This window comes from Photinus pyralis, unplaced genomic scaffold, assembly GCF_008802855.1.
Source record: "Photinus pyralis isolate 1611_PpyrPB1 unplaced genomic scaffold, Ppyr1.3 Ppyr1.4_LG6, whole genome shotgun sequence".
NCBI classification, from domain to species: domain Eukaryota; kingdom Metazoa; phylum Arthropoda; class Insecta; order Coleoptera; family Lampyridae; genus Photinus; species Photinus pyralis.
The window spans coordinates 24839635-24859894 of record NW_022170663.1 but is presented as its reverse complement, the minus strand read 5'-3'; the positions used below and the strand labels follow the sequence as shown (position 1 = coordinate 24859894).

At 37.9% G+C, this 20260-nt stretch overlaps 1 long non-coding RNA gene across 1 annotated transcript; it reads right to left on the bottom strand.

The window, feature by feature from the left end:
* Window positions 1-1993: 1993 nt before the first annotated feature.
* On the bottom strand, window positions 1994-4886 carry LOC116173485. Its single transcript, XR_004145947.1, has 3 exons — window positions 4815-4886; window positions 2633-2871; window positions 1994-2584 (listed from the first exon to the last, which is right to left on the bottom strand). It is a non-coding gene; the product is annotated as an uncharacterized LOC116173485 (long non-coding RNA).
* Window positions 4887-20260: the final 15374 nt, after the last annotated feature.

Sequence of the window (20260 nt, the reverse complement as noted above, 5' to 3'; positions counted from 1 at the left end):
AGTTCATGAAGGCTCCAAAAACTGCGAGAGCGCTCAACATTCTGAATGGGCTAGGGGATCTCGATGATCTAAATGGCTTGAAGATTGTGAAGGCTAAAAATGGAGGTTTTTTTTAATGTTGATGCTCTAATGACTCACTGACTGAAAGCCCTTACGTTCCAGATTTTTCGAAGACTGTAATAACTCAAAAACCTGTAGGTTCTAAGGACACCATTAAAAGATGTAAATCTTATTATAAATATTGTCCCTGGTGATAAAATGCTGAAAATTATTTTTAAATTTTTACGAAGATAAAGAAATGGAGTTTTCTATACATTTTCAAATAGAATGAACATGTATTGTTGCACAAATCTGGAAATTCAATAAACAAAATGCATTTTTCTCTATCTTAGTCACATAAATTTAATTACTGGATTAATTAATTAAAATATATAAATAATACAGCGATCTTTAAATATTACTTGCAGTCACTTTTATACCACTTAATTTATAACACGAGCGCAAATTTCACTATTTTTCACTTCGCTATCCATGTTAAGACTAAAAATATCCACAATTAAATTTGCTTTATCGAGTTTATGGCGCCTCGATACTGTTCTAGAAATATCGTTGCATTCTGAAATAAGAGAAGGAGGTAACGTTAAACATGGTCATCCAAAAACTTTTTGTCGCTGCATAGATTTGCAAGAGCTTGGTACACCAAACGAGGTATAGTTATACGAGAAAGCTTCCGCCTTTTTCTTGGGGATGAATTTTTGTGAACGCGAATTTACCTCGTAACCAGTTTTTTTGAGGACGAAATTTTCCATTGGGGACTATTTTGCAGATTCATATTCCGGTGGTGAAATTTCGAAGGGGGTGGGAGGGGGGACATATTATGTGCTCGAATTAGTTAAATTTTCGAAAGAAAAATATTCCCGAATACGCTAGAAACAAGCGAATTTATCATGTTTTTTCTATCTGTTTCGATTTTTGAATTGCTCCCACGACCCAAATTTATTTTGACCACCTCTCCGTTTGTCCATTACTTAAATAAAAATGTGTGCATAAATAATAATTCTAGTCATATAAATATATTGTATAAACAACGTCCCGTAGACGTTACTTCGATTTGAACACCTCAAATAATGACGGAGTATTTACAAATAAGCACAGAATTGGTTTATTTCATTTGAATTTGTATGTATGTAGTGTTAGTTTTCCTTTCAGAATTGTCTGTAATTGCGAATTGTTTATTTTTAGATTTGTGTCTTTAATTGTAAAATGTAAGATTGCGTGATACAATTTAAGAACATCTGATTAAACGTTGCAGATTTTATAAAAGGTTTATTTAAGTGTTTCAACGAAAAATCACATCTGGCTGATAAGATTATACACGTGTATTACAAACCAAAGCAGGTCTCGTGAAAAAGAAGAAGGGAAGGCGTTCCTTCCAAGTTGGCGGTATTTAATCTAATTGTAATTGGCGCATTTGTGGGGTTCCCGTAAATACATGAGACAAGGTAAAAAAAGGGGCTGTTGTAGCTGGTGCGTGACGGTTGGAAAGCGTACGTTTGTAGTAGGTGTAGGGCTACTTTAGCCTGGAAAAATTCAGGGGGACCGCGGAATTGGCCCTGGTCAAATTTTTGCCAATCAGCTCGGAGTGCAGGGTCAAATTTTGACAATTGGCCCGGGATGCAAGGTCAAATTTTGACAATGGGCCCGGGTTGCGGGATTATGTTTTGGCAGTTGGTTCGGGGTTCGGGATCACATTTCGGCAGTTTGCCCCGGGGTACTTTCGGGAGTTGGCACGGAGTGCCCGATTGCATTGGAGGCTGGATCAACCATCTTGGATGCTGGACCCACATCTTTGACGCTGGACCCGCCATCTTGGACGCTAAAACCGCCATTATGGCGTCATCGCGATACCTGAAATAAAAGGCTAACGCGTAACCATTCGAGCTACGGAAGCTTTAACAATTTTATAGTTATTTATTAGTTATAAAATGCGCAAGACGGTGTACTTTGAACTTTATTTTATATATGAGCCATACTTCCGGTTATATTATGGAATGTGCAAAAACTACAGTTTTTCAATTTATAGAAGGGATAACTTACACAACATGTTAATTGTTATACAACGTTATCGAAAAAAAGTGGACCATGAAGCCGTTAAGTTTAATTTACTCTAGATAGAGAACATTTACTCATCTTAATTTACTCCACAAACAGCCCTCACTTCGATAATCCGTCCCGGACTCACAGTTGCGTCCTCATACGCGAAAACGTCATTGTACAAGACAAACACATTCACCATACAACTCAATCGGTCTACAATCGGTTGTACGCGTCAAGATGGCGCCTCCGCATGCGCACACTTACAACTTCAAGGTCAGACGATACTAAATCTACAAACATCGTTCAAATCCAAAGGTTGTCACCCGTTAAAAGTACATTAACAGTTCAAAGTCCATTCTTTGCCATCAAAGTCCAAAGGTTCCCGGTCAAAGTCCATTTCTCCCCGTTCAGCTATCGTAGGTTCTAATCCCAAAACCAAGAAAAAAATTCTCCCGCAACCACCAAATTGACTTCAACCTATAGGTACCTATAAAATTTTTAAAGTCTACATAGCTCAAAAGGTTACGGGTTATACTTCTATTTTAGGTATCGTGAGTTTCTCCAGCAATCACAGATGACGCCAAAGTGGCGGTTCCAGCATCCAAGACGGCGGATCCAGCATCCAAGGTAGCGAGTCCAGCATCCAAGATGGCGGGTCCAGCATCCAAGATGGTGGGCCCAGCATCCAAGATAGTGGGCCAGCATCCAAGATGGTGGGACCCGCATCCAAGATGGTTGATCCAGCGTCCAAGATAACGTGGGCCCATGGCCCATCTACCGAAATACCCCGAGTCAACGTCATGTTTGTAATTGTTAATCAATTAATTGTGTGTTTATTCGAATCCATTATGCGACTCGCATAGATTCTTTATGTCATATGTTTTCTCTTCGTATCCAAGATGTATTTCAGGTGTTTATAAAAAATTGCTTAATAATGATTTAAAATTGCGGAAGTTGTTGAACGAAAAATTACAAAATTCTTAATTTAAACTTTCTTTATTTTGAGCTAAGTGTTTTGTGGGTGGTGTAGTTGACCGCATACCATTGCACACAGCAATATAAATTAAAAGTTTTTGGCCAATCCCGCTTTGTTTATAGTTACGAACTCATCCATGAGGCAGACCTAAGCTACTGATTACGAAAATAGAATTAGGAATTCCCACTTTCTCGAAGCAGATGAAAAGTGATTCCTGTTATAATTAAAAAAAGAACCAATGTTAATTGTAATTGTAGTAGTTACTAGAATGTTTTCTTTTATATAAAGCATGTGAACCCCCTCAATATTATACAATATTAGGCACACCTGAAATGCGTTTGAAAGTGCTAACAAAATATCTCTCTGAATTTTTGGTACTGCGCACCCCTAAACAAAGACGACAGAAAATAGGAAAATAGAAAGGTGTCCCAACAAGAATTAAAGAATTATTGCCGAATGTCGAAAAATACCTCATGAGGTCTTGAGAAATGTAAGAGTTGCTTTTGAATCAATATATTCAACTATTGTATGGAAGTTGTTAATATGTATGATCTAAGGGTGTATGAATCCCCAATTCCCCACCACCAAAAATAGGAATTACAGGCAGTGTTCAGTGGGGAAAATTGGCAACCGCAGTTTTGGTTTTTTTTCTTTTGAAGCTTTTGGTAATACATTAACGATTCTTGAAGTACCTAATATAGTTTATTATTGAATATAAATTTTCATAAGATTTACTTTACAAAATTCTTTCAATTTTCATTACCAAAATGAGACAATATCAATAGGCAATTGAGAATCGATTATACGGATGATACAAAATGAGTCAAGTTTTATTCAATAAATCTTCTTAATCGGTTGTTTAATGCGATTTTAACGCTTGACATTGAATTGTCACTGGTCGTGCCAACATAAAATTGTGATAAATTTTACAACTATTTCTAGCAATTATTTATGGTCTAAGTAGTTACAGAGCCATTGTTTTTTGGGTCATCAGGCGTCGCGTCGGTTCAAAGCGATTTAGATAAGGCGGAAGTGATGTTTAGGTTATTAAACAAATGCACTAAAAACTTACTTACGTTTTAATAGTGGCATAGGTAATGAAACGGCCGCACTTTTAATGGAAATATGTAATTTGATTAACTTGCAGCTGTGTGGCGATTTTAAAGTGGGATTAATAACATAAGTACAGGAAGTGGGAATGGAGATATTTAATTAGTTCAATTTTCACATGAAAACGAGCCTTTCAGGTGCTTGACAGCCGATTTTACAATTGGGTAAAGATCTTGGGTGTCGGGGATGAGAATGTACATTCCGAAAATAAGTGAACTAAGATCCTATATAAAAATGTTCTATTTTTAATTCTGAACTATATAATTTCGATGTCGTTGAATAAACGTCTATTTATATTTAAAGTTAAATTTAAATTTTTAAATTCGATTTCGTCCGTTGCAATGAAGGTGAGAAAGTTTTTACTCGGCAAAAGTTCTAAACTTTTCAACTTAAACGGTCCTTGGGTAGGTACGAAGTTTGGATAAATAATGGCATTTTTTGCAAATGATTCACTATTGCTTTCGCACATGATGACGTTTCTCAAAAAACTGGCAGAAAGAAAGGTTTTGTATTTATATTCAATAAGTCTCCAATTTTCAAAAAATGACAATTTTCTCGATGCATAACCAGTAATTTGTGGGATCTCTTAAACGTTACCTATGTAATACAAAAATACAGCAAAGATACTTACTTGTTTGTATAAACCCGTACCTAGACCTTGGCGTTTCAACGCACTGGAATTTGTAATTGCAATAAGTTGTAGACTAAACGTCTGATAGATATATAACTGCGATACGATAAATAAAAAAACAGATCTTGAAAAACCGATAGATAGTACCTACTTACAGAATGTGAAAATTCAATCATTTGCCATACGCCTAGAGTCCTGGAATTCTTTGCAATAGGTAGCCTATACCTTGAACTCTATCAAATTGTATTGTCTTAAGTGAGGCAGGGGGGAGGGGGTCATGAAATATTTTTTGAGATACTGTTTTTGAAAGTAAAACGTGCATAACGTTTATATGAGAGAACCAATTGGTCGCAGATTTTGCATACACATGCTTTTAGTGGTGTCAAGTAAAACTTTTACAAATTGGGGGGAGGGGAATGAATACACGTTCTACCCTTCATGGTATTCTAATTTGTAAAACAATAGTTATTATCAGTGCACTTAAAAGTCCCGAAACTGAATGATTTTCGCTTTCAAAGTAGAGTTTTTATTCCTCAAAGAAAAAGAAATTAATTTAATCTTTCATGGTCTTCTAATTAATGGTCTCAACGAAAGGAACCGTTTTCTACCAACTACTGCCCTTCTGTCTGTTCTCTTATCAAAAAACGGCGTTGAAGGGGGGCGGGGACTGGTTTTATCCTTCTAATGAAGGACCCAACAAAAGGAATTACTTTCTACCACCCCTCCTTCTCGACTCCTTATCGTGATCGAATACATCCTCTTATATCTCCACAACTGATTGTCGGAAAAGAGTACTCGCAAAGGGCGATTGGGACGTCTGGAAGAAATATATCCATTGATGTCAAAACTTTAAGAACGAATATCTCGAAAACAGTTAGTCGGAAGAAAGTATTCTCAAAGGCAAAATCTGCAGAATGGAGTATCGGAGGATTTTGAATGTATGGCAGGCGGTCCTTAAATGTTTGTGTGTAATGAGCCTCCTCCCCTTATAATCCAACCGTTTACTAAGCTATTTCGGTTTTAAAAAAATACGCTTTATCTGCACACTGCTCTACTAAAACATGATGTCTTTCGTTCGATCATGGTATTCTACTGATGTGTGTGTTTCGGATAAGTACCGTAGAATGGGGCTACTTGCAACGCAATTGTAACTTGCAACAAAATGTTCCGCGCGCGGTTATTATATAGTCTCCTCCCTCACTGAGGGTGAATGGACATCAACCATGTGCGTGTTTACCTTTTACACATATCAGTAGCATGGTTTGTGTGCAAACGGCAGTGCTGTGGATTGTTTACAAAAGATTTGGCGTCATTTTCTGTCGACTACGGTAAGAGTACCTACTCTAAATTTACGCTAAAAAGCTTATCCTGCCCAGAGCTTATTTACAGTAGGAATTGTCTCAAATTTGAATATAACGTGCTATGATGCTTGGTCTAAAACATGAAATATTCAATTTTGAATTACGTTTTATTTTGGAATTGCCATAGCGAGGTAACTTGCAACATGCCCAAATATTATAAAAAAATAGCTTGGATCTAGACCCTATAGGAATTATTTCAACGAAACGTTGGGAAATGCGTTGAGGGCCATGGAGAATGGAGCTGGAGTGCGGGAGGCATCCTGAATGTTTCCAGGAAGAAAAGACATTTGTTTTCCTTTCTTCCTGGTAGGCAGCCAGCTATTTCCAAGGACGTATTTTTGTTTTTAAAGAAAATGTTTTAGTTTCTTTAATGAGATGTGTAGTTTTTGTTTGTTTAAATACAATAAACTACCTATATTTAACCAATTTTTTTTACTAAAAAGGTTACCCCTACCTAGAAAATAGCTAGATTATTAGTATTTTTTTTAATTTCTTGTAGCAAGTTAATTTATATGAGCTTCTTAATGCAATAATTATTGAAAAAAGACATGTGTTGCAATTATCCACCACCTGGGGTTAACTTGCAACAACCGGTTTAAATAAAATATACTAATAATTATAGATTTTATTAACAATTTTTTTCTAATTCGGGTACTACACCACACCTGATAGTAGGTATGAATACAATGTTAAAAACCCAAGTGAGTTACCAGGGCTGTTAAAGTTTGGCCGCCCATCGAATATTGTTTATTGGGGTCCACTAAACAAATTTGGAAGGGAGGCCGGTGGATCCACCTGTAACTTCCAGTTTGATGACGTCATAAAGTTCGCAATTTCCCTAATTCGGAACAATGTTTCTATCTCAGTAACCACTTGTCCGATTTTCATGATCCTGGGCTCATTCGAAAGATATTAAAATAAGACAGAACTTTTATGAGAAGTGCAAATCGCGTTCCGCGAACGGTTTTCGCAAAATTTGATAAAATTTGAAAAATTTACGAATTATTTTTTTCACAGGTAAAACGTTATTAATGTAATTTACGCAAAACATTATTATAATCTGCTCCTTTCTCTTTTAAACCAAGGTCATTCACTTTCGGGATTTAAAAATATTACCAACATCCCTTCTTGCTCAATTTATTGCTGGAAAGTTTGTCGTAAACAGATCAAGAAGCCAATTTTCAATCATTGCTATCGATCAGAGTCACGAACAAATAAACAAGATAATTAAGGGAAGTGGAGACCTAATTGGTTTGACCCAAGATCCAATATCAATGATGAACTGGTCATTGTACAGTCCCGATGTGTGTAAAAGAGTCGCAGACTTCAAAACAGCCTCAAACGCGCAAGAAGATGTGGACTACGACCTCTTTCACCACGATGAAGGTCTGAAGAATCAGAACGACTTTCTTACTGATGTAAAGTCTATGACTGATGCTATGTTACTGCGCATGGAAATCCATTCACCGAGTTTGGAAGCGAACTCAGCAATCTCCAAGGTGCAATAAGTGAAGATAGGCAATCCGTGGCAAGAAAGTGGGATGATTCAATACAAAACTTACGTAAAGAAGATCATCATCGATAGGACTAAAACAATTGATGTTTCTATAAAGAAAAATATCTTCCATCTGTTCCAAGCACCAAAGAGGAAGAGAACACAGCCACAAAAAATTGGAATGTTAAGAGAAACTGCGTCTGTTCCAGGCAAGATGTACGTAGCCACACAGTCAAAGAAAGGATGCATCGATGAGTTTTTCGCACATGAAGTGCAAGAATTTACCCCTTCCCTAGTTCTTCTGGAAAAATGTACCGCTAAAGAAGTCAGATATTCTAGATTGCCCACATAAAGAGGTTATTGCTATACAGCCTCCCGATGATGTGACAGATCTTCCTTCTGTGTACGATGCAGTTATTGTAGATGGAGGTGCTCTCATTCACTCTGCTTCCCCGGGGTGCTTCAACTTTTGAGGAATACGGTAACAGATGTTTTTTAAAATACATTGACAATGAGCTGAGGAAAGCAAGCAGACTACACATACTTAGTGTGGGACTCATACTAGGAAGGAGAGACAAGAAACGACCATGGCAGCGGTTTTCGACTGAAGATTGGCCCAAATGTTCGAATTTCGAAGTGTTGGTCTACATTTCTCTGCCTTCAAAATTGAGTTGTTTCATTATTTAAACGAAATAGCGATTTCAAGCTTTCAGCTTCCGAATTGTGGTCTATACATCACACATGGCGAATTTGTCAAGATTGACCACGAGGAGGCTGATACGAAAATCGTCTTTCATGTGATAGGTACATGCATTGACCGAGGGAAAAAACAGTACGCGTACGAACGTGTGATGCCAATGTCGTAGTTATTTTGGTTCATCATTTTTTACCCTTCGACGGTATATCTGAAAAATCTTCATTGATATTGGATCAGGAATAACCAAAAATTTATGGAAGTCGAAAAAATGGTGATGTCCTCGGCCCAAATCATTGCATTGCTGTACCTCTCTTTGTCACTATAACAGGATGTGACTCTACATCATCTAGATAAAAAAGTCCAAAAAGTACCTACTTTTTGGACAGTTACCATGGTGATACCGACGACTCCCGAAATCGCCCATTTTTTGCACCAAAAAGTGTGACAAAATAGCGTCTTATTCAGGTGGTGGAGAAAAAATATTTCACTGGTGTGATACAATAGGGTTAGAGAATAAGGGACCTGTCAGATACAATTTGCTATTTGTACAGAACTTATTGTTGCAAAATTTCTAATCTACATTAATATTTCCCGAGATGTTTCCTTATTACTGTATTTTCTTGCATATTATTTTATTAGCAGAGCAGTCCATTTTTTAAACATTTATATACCCAAAATATGGGTGGCTGATGTATTAGAATAACGAATTACATTTCGGTAAGTATAATGGAAGCAATTTTTATTGGCCGGGATTATTAGGTTTAAAAGAGAAAGAAACAAATTCCAAAAATGTTTTTTTGTGATTTACAAGTATCCAAATAAAAAAGGAATTTTTTTCAAATTTTGCGAAAAACCGTAGGTGAAACAGGTTATAAAAATGTTTATTCGTAAGTTACAAATTTTAATAACGTTTTACCCGTGTCACAAAGAAAAAAAATAATTCGCGAATTTTTTTAATTTTACCAAATTTCGCGAAAACCGTTCGCGAAACGCAATTTGCATTTCTCATAAAAGTTCTGTCTTATTTTAAAATCTTTCCAATGAGCCCAAGATCATGAAAATGAGACAAGTGGTTACTGAGATAGAAGCATTTTTCTGAATTAGCGAAATTGCGCACTTTATGACGTCATGAAACCGGAAGTTACCGGTGGTTCCACCGGCCTCCCTTCCAAATTTGATTAGAGGGCTCCAATAAACAATATTCGATGGGCGGCCAAACTTTAACAGCCATGGTAACTCACTAGTGTATATTCATACCTACTATGAATTGGGGTACTTAGTTGGTCAAATTTGGTAAAAAAATAAAAAAGTTATTAAGAAAATAATCTTGAAAGTGTTGCAAGTAGCCCCACTCTACGGTACATCATATTATATGGCACACTTTGCCTTCTTTATCATTATAAATCAAAGTTACAATCTGTAATTCTTGATAAAGATTTGGAATTTGACGAATGAGAACCTACTTTTCATCAGCTACAACTATGCTTCTATTGGGTCTACAGACTTCATATATAGACCATTTTGTTTGTTTTTTATAAGCTATATTTTTGCTAAGAATACTTTTTCCGATATAATACTTACTTTTAATACTAAATTTGCGAAAAACCGCCTGAAACGTGGTTTTTTTGTTGAAAAATGAACATTTTCACTCGCAAATAACTCGATTACTATTGACTTAGTGAAAAAACTGTATAGAACAAAAGTTGCTTAGAATTACTCAATTTATTATTTCCGTTCACCTCTGAAGTAGAGGGTCAGAGGAACCTAAATCCAAATTTTCAAGCAAATCCGTCATGGGTTACATCCAATGACTCCGTGGGTTTATTTTAACTCAATTTGTTAATATCATGAGGAAAACTGCATTATATACACATGTACCTACACTGATATTTTAACATTGATTTTTGATTGATATTTTTTGATTAAACCTAAATAGAAAGTAACGACCAAACTCCTCAAACAATCAATCACTTATCCTAAATGTTAACCGCGCACTAAGCTGTTGGATTTCGGAGAATTTAATATGTTTCTTTAGGTTTTTTTGTAATAAAAATTATTGCAATTTTTGCAAAGAAAAATCATTCCTTTCAAAGAAGTAATTTTGGATTGCTATTTAAAAAAAAGTATAACGCCGTCACTGCGCTAAAACTCAGAGTAAGTAACCATTTTGCCGACAAAAATTACTTTTTATATTTGACATTTTTTTTCGGTATTTGTGTAATAAAACCGGGTACAATTTTTGTAGGTTGAATCTTTGAAAAAAAAGTTGAGTGCCGTTGTGGTGCTCCAAAATTTTTTTTCAAAAATCCCGTTATTTTTCATTTCCGTGTGCCTAATATACATACAGGGTGATTCCTATAGTACCTGCCACCGTTTGGGAGCGTATAGGGGGTGCCTAGGGGAGTATTTTGATATGGGACACTTGGGGTCGGAAATCTAAAATAAGGGCGCCAGAACCAAATTTATCTTCTGGAATTTCACGCCTGTATGTAGGCAACCCCACCGACCGACGTTTCGCGCGGAGCGATGCAGAGCGAGTTAGCGCGAGGAAGCGACATGGGAGGGAAGGAGGGAAAACGACAGTCAAAAGCAATAACGTTTTCAAGTGTTCAACGTGGCCACCGTTGTTCTCAATGCACTTCCTACATCTAGCCAACTATTATTATACTATTGCCATAGTGTTTATTCACTTGATACGCGTCGTTGCAGACGGGATTTCGTGGGTTTAAACAAAATTCTGATCAAGTATCAGCCACACATCGCCGCCTGAGATCGCTCCGTGTGCACCGCCGGCCGGTTGGGTTGCCTACCTACAGGCGCGAAATTCCAGAAGGTAAATTTGGCTCTGGCACTCTTATTTTAGATTTCCGACCCCAAGTGTCCTATATCAAAATACTCCCCTACGCACCACCTACACGCTCCCAAACGGTGGCAGGTACTATAGGAATCACCCTGTATACAAAATTTGATAAAAATACGTCGAGCCGTTATCTCGGATATTCGCCGACGGAAAAAATTATTCTTTCAAAGTTACTTCAAATGATCTAAAACGCTGCCATTTGACAAAATTTTGAGATATCCAAAAACCGGTGATCGCAATAGCGCTTAGAAGCTAATAAAATAATTGTAACGGAGCACCCGTTTTCGTACAGGAATAATATCAGAATTAATGATTGATGGAAGCTACCAGCTTATTCAAACCATCAGCGCTTCCTTACGAGAAACTGTAGTTCTGGACCTATATAGTGTTTTACTAGGAGGAGTAATTGCTTGTTCCCATAGAGATATGTCTCGAGATATATAAAGTGTTGTTGTAGCATCCGACAGCCCACGGCATGGAGAAGCAGGGGAAAATATTTTGGGATTTCAGCTGCGTAAATTAGGTATTACCCGATTTCAGTTTCCCTATATTTAAAACATGCAACTAATTTCTTCTCAGTTTCATTTACATGCAGCCGATGATTTTGCGCAGACTTTAGAGCTACCGAAGTCCATATAAATCATTACAAAACTTTTGAAAATTCAGGATTTAATTTAAACGTCAAAAATAGCAAACTTGGATTCTTCCGTCGTTCCATGGAAGCAGTATCGTTTTTTGTTCTGAACTTCATTTTATTTCATGCTACGCGTCCCATTTTTAATAAGATGTCAATTTAACATCTGCTATTATAGAATTTAAAAACGCGCTGTGGCTAGCACCGACACCACCAGCACACATGCGCATGTGCGTTCTTCCCAAAATTTGTTCAGATCTTTCTTTTATGTCTAAGAATAGATAAGTGTACCAAATTTGGTTCCAATCGGTTCAGTCGAAAATGAGAATACAGACCGATAGGTCGGCAGACAGATTCCTGGTGCTTCAAACCGTGTATTTTCGTACAAAAAAATATGTAATACCTACCTCCCTATACCCTTACTATCGTGCGGGTGGTAAAATTAAAATCTACTTTATTGGCGTTATTTAATGGTTGATAGTGTAGATTTCACTACAATTGCAATATTGACTATAATGAATTTCGGATACGTTCGGTCCCACCACGTTCACTAACAAAACGAATAAGCTTAAACATTTAAAATAATTAAATGTGTCTACATTTGAATGTGGTTATTTAAGGGATGATATGTGTAGAGATAATAGCAATTGCCATATTTTCTATAGTGGCTGTCCAAACACCTTAATTTGGATTTTTTCGTTCCCACTACGCTCTCTTCAGAGAAACGGATAAGTTTGAAAATTTAATAACAAAATAGAGCTTAGGTGTATAAATTTATTGGCGTTATTGAAGGGGTGATATACTAATATAGTGATGTTTGACAGAATTGGTGTGCAAACACTCTTAATTGAGAATTGTTTGTTCCCACTACGTGTGGAAACACCCCTAATTTCCCTTTATCCGTTCCCAATATATTCATTTAAGAAAAACAACTAAATTTGCCTATGTGTATAATTTTCATTAACGTTATTTAAGGGATGATGTGCGGAGGGTTAATATCAATGTTTGATATAATTGGTGTCCAAACACCCTTAATTTGAATTTGTTCATTCCCACTAGCTCGAGCATTATATCTAAACAAAACATCAAAATACCTACTCCACTATCTGAAATTTATTGACTTTCACTATAGAAGCCGCATTTCATAAGAACATTATTTTGGTTGTTTCTTTTTAATGGGGGGATTTGACTACGAGGAGCCTTCAGTTGCATTTTTGAAAATAAAATTCAAACGGCGCACGATTTTAATTGGAAATATGTATTTCGTACGCAAAAACAAGTATTGAAGTCGGATAATATATTACATCATTACATAAATGCAGAAATAATTATAATGGAATAGGTAAGTAAGTACCTAGTAGAATTCCATAACCAAAGAAGTTAAAAAGTTCGGACAGGCATTTTCCTCATTAGTATAAAATGAGTTTATAATCTTCTTGTTTTAATTGAGGTACTTATGACTTGTGTCCAATTTCAAAATAACAAACGGCAGATTTATACATACTCATACAGTTAAACAAAAATATACCAGGTGTTTTCTTTGAAAATACAACAGATTAACATCAAAGAAACTGTGCATGTTTTATGAGAAAACGGTCGCCGCGCCGATTTCCTCAAAGTTTCAATAAAGTTTAATGGGCGGGCGATACCTGTAAGTAATAGAAACATCTCAGACAGGTAAATAGTATTGTAATTTATAGCCTTCGGTCTGAAAGGTAATTCTAGTTTCGGTTTAATTGAAGACATGCAAATAAACGTCTCGGTACAAGTTAATTATTGAAGGTAGATGGGAATGTGAACAATAAACGTGTATAAATAATTGGGACCCATCAAACCAGACAAGCCTAATTATGCATGTTCTTTCAATAAGACGTTGACACTTTGCCAATTGCATATACTCTTTGAAATTAATAATCGCAAACTTACGACCGAACTAAACTTAGAACGCTTACCAAATTAGAAAATGTTAGCGGAAATCCTCAAAACATCCCTGTCAATCACGAAACAAATAGTTTCGGAAGACAAAACTGTCGTCACTTCTCATCACCTAATCAAAACCGCGACTTTTGTAGAAAAAAAACCGCCCGCACTTTCCGAGATGATATCTAATTCAAGTGGCGGAGCGAACGCGTATGTAGGTGTAGGCGTGTAACTTCGTTTATACTACGCTAATTCCGATATGTTCGCCTGCGCGAAGGTCTATTCTTATCAAGCAAAAAAAGAAGTTATCAAAGCCTAAACGTGCGCATAATTAGTTCATCGAAAACAGAACCATCGACACGCGCTTTCCTGCAGAAAACCGGCAATTAAACGTCGGCGTTTTTTCGAAGCGTGTTTAAAAACCGCCGCGGAAATTGGATCAGGTCGAAAGAAATGGCGTGAAACCAAAGATAGTGAAGCGCGAATGACTCCTTTGAAAGAATCCGGAAGGAAAATTGTGACTTCTTCGGGATCACCCTATCCCTCATCTTGTATACATTGTTGCCTATTAATTTTGATTTTTCAGCATATTTGAAAAGGAAAGCATCCAATCTCAATCACACAACTTTTCTGCACCTATAGGAACCACACAAGCCCCCCAGGTTTGAGAAACGGGCAATCTGAATTCAGTCACTGCTTCCTGTCCAGAAGAGTTACCTTATAACTCTTCGGTCTTAGTAAGACAGTCCAGATCACATACCTTCTTGCGAGGAGGGAATCGGATCAGAGGGTTTTCTCCCAGATCCGCCCGTGCCCAAGGCTGCCTCGATTCTTCCACTCGTCCCAATTGTTTAGCAGTATGGAAACCGAACCTCTGCTTCCACAAACGAAATGTAAAGGCTCTAGTCCCAGAAGTGCCTCCATGGCCAAAATTGGCTCCAGTGACTCCTCCCAGGCAGGCGAGTCTCTGTACTTTTGCCAGGTCGAGCGGAAGTCGATAATGAGTCCCAAATATTACACTGACCTGGTCAGACTCAGTTGACGTCTTCGAGGAGAGGCCATGTCTACTACACACCCTATCCACATGTTCAAGAGCCCCCTGCATGACCTCTCACGGTGTTTGGAAACCTTCGGCATCGTCCGTGTATCCTCCTGTATAGCGTATACGCTCCGTCCTCGTTCAGAGTGAGGAGGAACCCGTGTAGCACCAAGCACCACAGCAGTGGAAACAACACTCCACCCTGCGAGCATCCTCCAGTAACCGATGAGCTCATCTCCGTAGTCCCGATTGAGGATATAATGACATTGCTGCCGAGCATGGCGCGTATCCATCTTACGATTGGCCCGAGTGCCAAATCCGTCAGCAGCCTCACTAATCGAATCGAACAAAGCGTTGTTAAACGCCCCCTCGATATCTAGGAACGCTTCCAGAGTTACCCCCACGGCAAACATTCCCTTCTCCAAACAGAGTGAAGAGCCGTCTCCGTGGACATACCAGCCCTGTAAGCATGTTGGAATGGAGATAGTGGACCAATAGTTCATTTCTTATGTATGCATTTACCAGCCTCTCCACAGTTTATAGAAGAACCGATGATAAGCTAATGGGCTTTTGATTTCGCTGCTTCTTTGAACCCTTAATCTGCCTCGGTTTCCTCGCCAAGGTCGCCGTCAAAGTGTATGTAAAAGTACACGCGAGGAGTTGTGAAAAATGTGAAGAAGCAAGACGAACGCGCAAACAATGTACAAAAGAGATGTACAGAACATGGAAGGAATTCGCTAGCGATTATGGTTTAGAGCACATGTAGTGAAGACGTTGATGAAACAGATGAAGAGTATTCGAGAACGTGAACGAGGTGAGATTGAGACCTCAAGGATGCGCGAAGAAGACGCAAGGAAAACGTCAATCGCACGTGTAAAGGAGCTGGGAAAGAGACACGAAGGGTTCAAAGTTGGTGGGGTGGTAAAGTGACAGTGGGAGGCAGCGCTACGAAGGGAGTATGAACTATGAAGAGAGTTTGAAGAGGTCTGAAGAAGAAGGAAAAATGATTGTAAAGAGGACGTGAAGACAGCGTGAGGGTGATATAGAGGTATGAAGAGGATAATGGCAAGGACTTAAGAAGGTGACGCGAGAGTCAAACCTGTGTAGGAAATCTGAAGGAGGTTTGAAGCAGACGTGAGGAAAGGAGAAGCCGGTTCTGGAAAAAATGTAGAGGGAAGTGAGGAAAGTAAGAAGAAGACGTGAATAAAATGTGAGGGTGATTTGAAGTAGATGAAAAGGGGGGGCAAAGAAGATAAGGAGATGTAAAATACAAAGGGCTTGAAGGGGGCGTGAGAAACCATGAAAATGTGATTGGATAAGAGGTGCGAGAAAAGTGTAAAGACATACATGAAATGCAAATGAATGGAGAGTGAAGGAAATTGGGGGGGGGGGGGTAAGGGAGCGCGAAGAAGGTCTGAAGGAATTGTGAGTCAGGCGTGTAGAATTAGGTGTTAATACTCTGCTAATTAAGAAGGTCAAAAACGGCTGAATGCAAGCTATTTTTAGTTCTAGGATGTCTCATGTTTTCCCTGCTTAAACTTCTCTCCTTCTTTGACTCTCTGGATATAGCAATCCCATGGCTTCTCAGACTTCCTCGTTTTTTGCTGGATCTTTACATTCCTCCAACGTTTCTTCAACACCTAGAGCTTCGTGCACTTTTTTTGATGTCTTGGTTTGTTTGCTTCCCAGTTCTCTCTGGGATTCTGTATCATTCTTACCCCTTTCCAATTTCTCCGTCGTCTCCTTTCTCAACTTATTTCATTTCTTAAAATTCTTGGAGTTAGTTGGTTTTTTCTTCCTTCTCTTCAACTCGAAATAGTAAAAACTGACAAAAAATGTCAGTAAACACCTCAAGGAATAAGCCGCGAAGTTAAAGATAGCAAGGAGCGGGGGTGCAATAATAATCCGAGACTGAAGAAGAACGTGAGAAATCCCAACAAATCAAGAAAGCGAAAAGCGATTATAATGGCTTGGAGGAACCTACATTGAGCGGCTTTTGCCGTTCGAAGGTTTTCTTTAGATATTTATACTCTGGGGCGGAAACAGTTAAAGAACGAAGAAGACGAAACAGTTGAAGAATTCGCCAAACTTAAAGAAGCAGGTCATACTGAAGTGTCCGAAAAAGAGTAAGAAAAAAATTAAATAATCGAAGGGTACATCGATCAAAATGGGTGAAAAATGAAAGGAGGGGAAGATATGGAAATAGTAAAAAATCAAAGGACTGTCAAAGAAGGGCTAGAAACTTAAAAAGGCGGGGAAGGGGAGAAATCAAGGAAGTCAATTTTCAGAGCATGTTTCCTAACTTTCGAAGGTTTATCCGTTGGAAGACTTGCTTTGAAGATCTGTATTAGAAGTTTGATGGAAATAGTCAAAGAAACCGAAGAACACGAAACAGGTAATGAACTTGACAAGTAAAAAAAGAAATCAAAGAAACCGAAACAACCAGAAGTATGTGGAGAAACCAGAAACTAAGGAATCGACGGATAATGAAAAGATCAAAGAACAAGAAAAAGGAAATCACATAGGAAAGCAGAAAACCGGGGAAATTTTTAATCTCTTAAGGTTTATGAAGAAGCCGTGAAAGTTATTGAACCCAGTCGATAAAGTTGATGGAGAAAGCCGACAAGACGGAAGCAATCAAGGTAGTAGTATCAAAAATGTCAAATGACAAAATGGACGGAAGCTGAATGTCGAAGACGACAAAACCGCGCAAGGTGAAGTAATACCGTGGAACCGCTGAAATTCCTTACTCTTCTTCAATTTCTTTTTATTTCTGGCTCCCTCGAATCTTCAGACTGTCTCGCCTTCTCGGCAGTTTTTTGAACATTCAGGTTCTCAGTTTCTTCAATTGTTTCAACTAGGTACTTCATCATTTTCGACTTTTTCACCTTTATTTGAAAAAGTTTTCAAGTTCTTTGAATTTAGTTTCCGCGTCTTCGACCGAATTCTTTCCGCTGTATCAACTCTCTTGCCTTCCTAGATTTCATTGGCTTCTACAGTTCCTGATCCTCGACTCCTTCGTTTTTCTATGCTGCCTCGACTCATTCCTATCTAGAGATTCCCAAAGGTCCTCGATTTCATATGCTGCCTAGATTTCTTCGCTGCCTTTTTCATCAACAACTATACTTCTGATTTTTTCGACGTCTTCGGTTGATTTCTTAGACCACTTACGCTTAGGAGCAAGGAATAGGGATTCCTATTTCGTTGATTTGATGTTGATGAGCCATTGGCCAACAGTTAAAAACGACGACTAAGTCAATACGGAGAGCTCCACGTATACTAAACGGAAGCAGAGGCGCCATTGGAGGTCTGGCTTTTGAAGATCGTTCACGTCCAGTATTTAGTACGATGTCCCAGAGTAATTAATTATCCTTAAAAATTTAATTATAAGTTTTGTCAACGCTCAAAATGTTAGCGTTGAAATGTTTATCACTTAAGAGGACTATTTTTACACAACAAATATCAAGCGCGTCGCGGCGATTTCTTTGCCAGATTTTTTTTTCCATTTTTATTACACCTATATATTTTCACTACTGCGAAAGAGCACGGAAATTTATTCAACCCCTCAAATGATGGCAAATCCACAATTACCAATCAAATTTTAATACGTCTGATCCCTTATTAAAAATAACGATTTTTTTCTATTTATAATAATACGCTTGTTTGTAGTATAGGTACGTCAAACGAAATAAAAATACCTAACCAGTCACAAAAAAAGCAGGAGTTAGAAATAGAAATTTTTGGTGTAGGTACTTCGTGAGCCTGTCACATGTATTAATTAATATTGGTAATTATGTATTTAGTCAAATTCAAGCAACCGAATTTTTTTAATAGTTTGTCCTCCTCAAAGCAGGTGCGTGAAAACAAATCTTTGCTAATGATCCATGCTAGAAAAATGCTGTTGTGTTTCGTGGTAAAGTAGTGTAAAAATTGCACAACTTCGTCTGTTTTGGCTTGACCATCTATCTCCCTGTATTATAGAGAAGACGCTTTCCCGTATTTCACTTTTGTCTGATAAAAGTAGGTACATTCTACAATATATCTCAATAATGACGACCATCATCATTGCAGAGTTGGTTCTTTGGATGGATAGGTACATCAGGTTGGGCCACATCAATCGCCAAAAAACATCGCCATTGTAAAAGCGATACCATCTACTGAACATGATCCTTCGATGCTGTTTTCACGTTTAGAGAGTTTGAAATTAAAAAAAAGTAGCAAAGTTCATTGTTTCATTTTTGCAAATTCGTCAAATATCCAACTGACCTGATAATTTCAACAAATATTTAGGTATTAGGTAATTGTAACTGACAACCAAGCGATTTCCCTACTGGGTTCGTTTGTTTAAGGCGTTTTACAATAGAGATTGTGAATGTTATTTTTGTTTTATTTCTTCTACTTCTTGTTTTCGTTTTTTGGGTTTTGTGTTTTTGTTTCGTTTTGTTTGGGGTAAATGTTTTATAATTTGAATTGGGGTTTATAATTTTTAACGACCTACTATGTACCCCTGTCGTTCGGGAAGGGTGTGACAGCAACCAAGCCCTGGACAAGCCGGACAAGCGGCTCTGTCCAGATGAGACCGCATTTCCGCACTACTAGTGGGAATTGTATGGACGTTAATGTTAACAAACCTTTTCTGGGTTCCTCGTCAGGGGGACTAACGACGGAATAGCCCGACATTTGACCGATAGGTGATACGAAGATCGCCGAATCTGCTAGTAATAAATATATTATAAATATGAACCTCTATACAGGATGTTGATAAATGTAATGCTGATATTTCAGAGACTGAATGGTGATAATACTCATCAAAATAAAATAAAAATGCAAATGTATGGTCTACAGGGCGTCATTTTCGTCATAGCGTCATAGCAAAGAAAATGTAACACCCTGTTTACTGCGACCAACTGTATTGATACTTTATTGTAGATATTAAAAAATAAATAAAATTTGGAACAATGATCACAGAACATAAGAGTAAACGCAAAATACGAGAAAAAAATTGAAACTTGCTGGGTGGCAAAGTTTATTATTTATTTTATTTTTTTTATTTTTGACCTTTAAGCTTTCGCATCGCTGCTAAAGCGCAGTCCAGAGACTCGCCTGTCTCGAGAGTCACTGGAGCCATAAAAATCACGCCAACTTTAACCATGGAGGCATTTCTGTAACTAGAGCCTTTACAGTTAACTATGGAGGCAGAAGCTCGAAAAGTTTTCATACGGCTAAACGATTGGGACGAGTAGAAAGATCGAGACAGCCTTGGGCACGGGCGGGTCTGAAAGGAAACCCCTCAGATCCGATCCCCTCCTCGCAAGAAGGGATGTGATCCGAGTTATCTTACTAAGACCATTGTATATGTACCTATATACAATGCTAAGGCTAATGAGTTATAAAGTCGCTCTCCCGATAGGGCAGTGGCAAATTCAGATTGCTCGTTTCC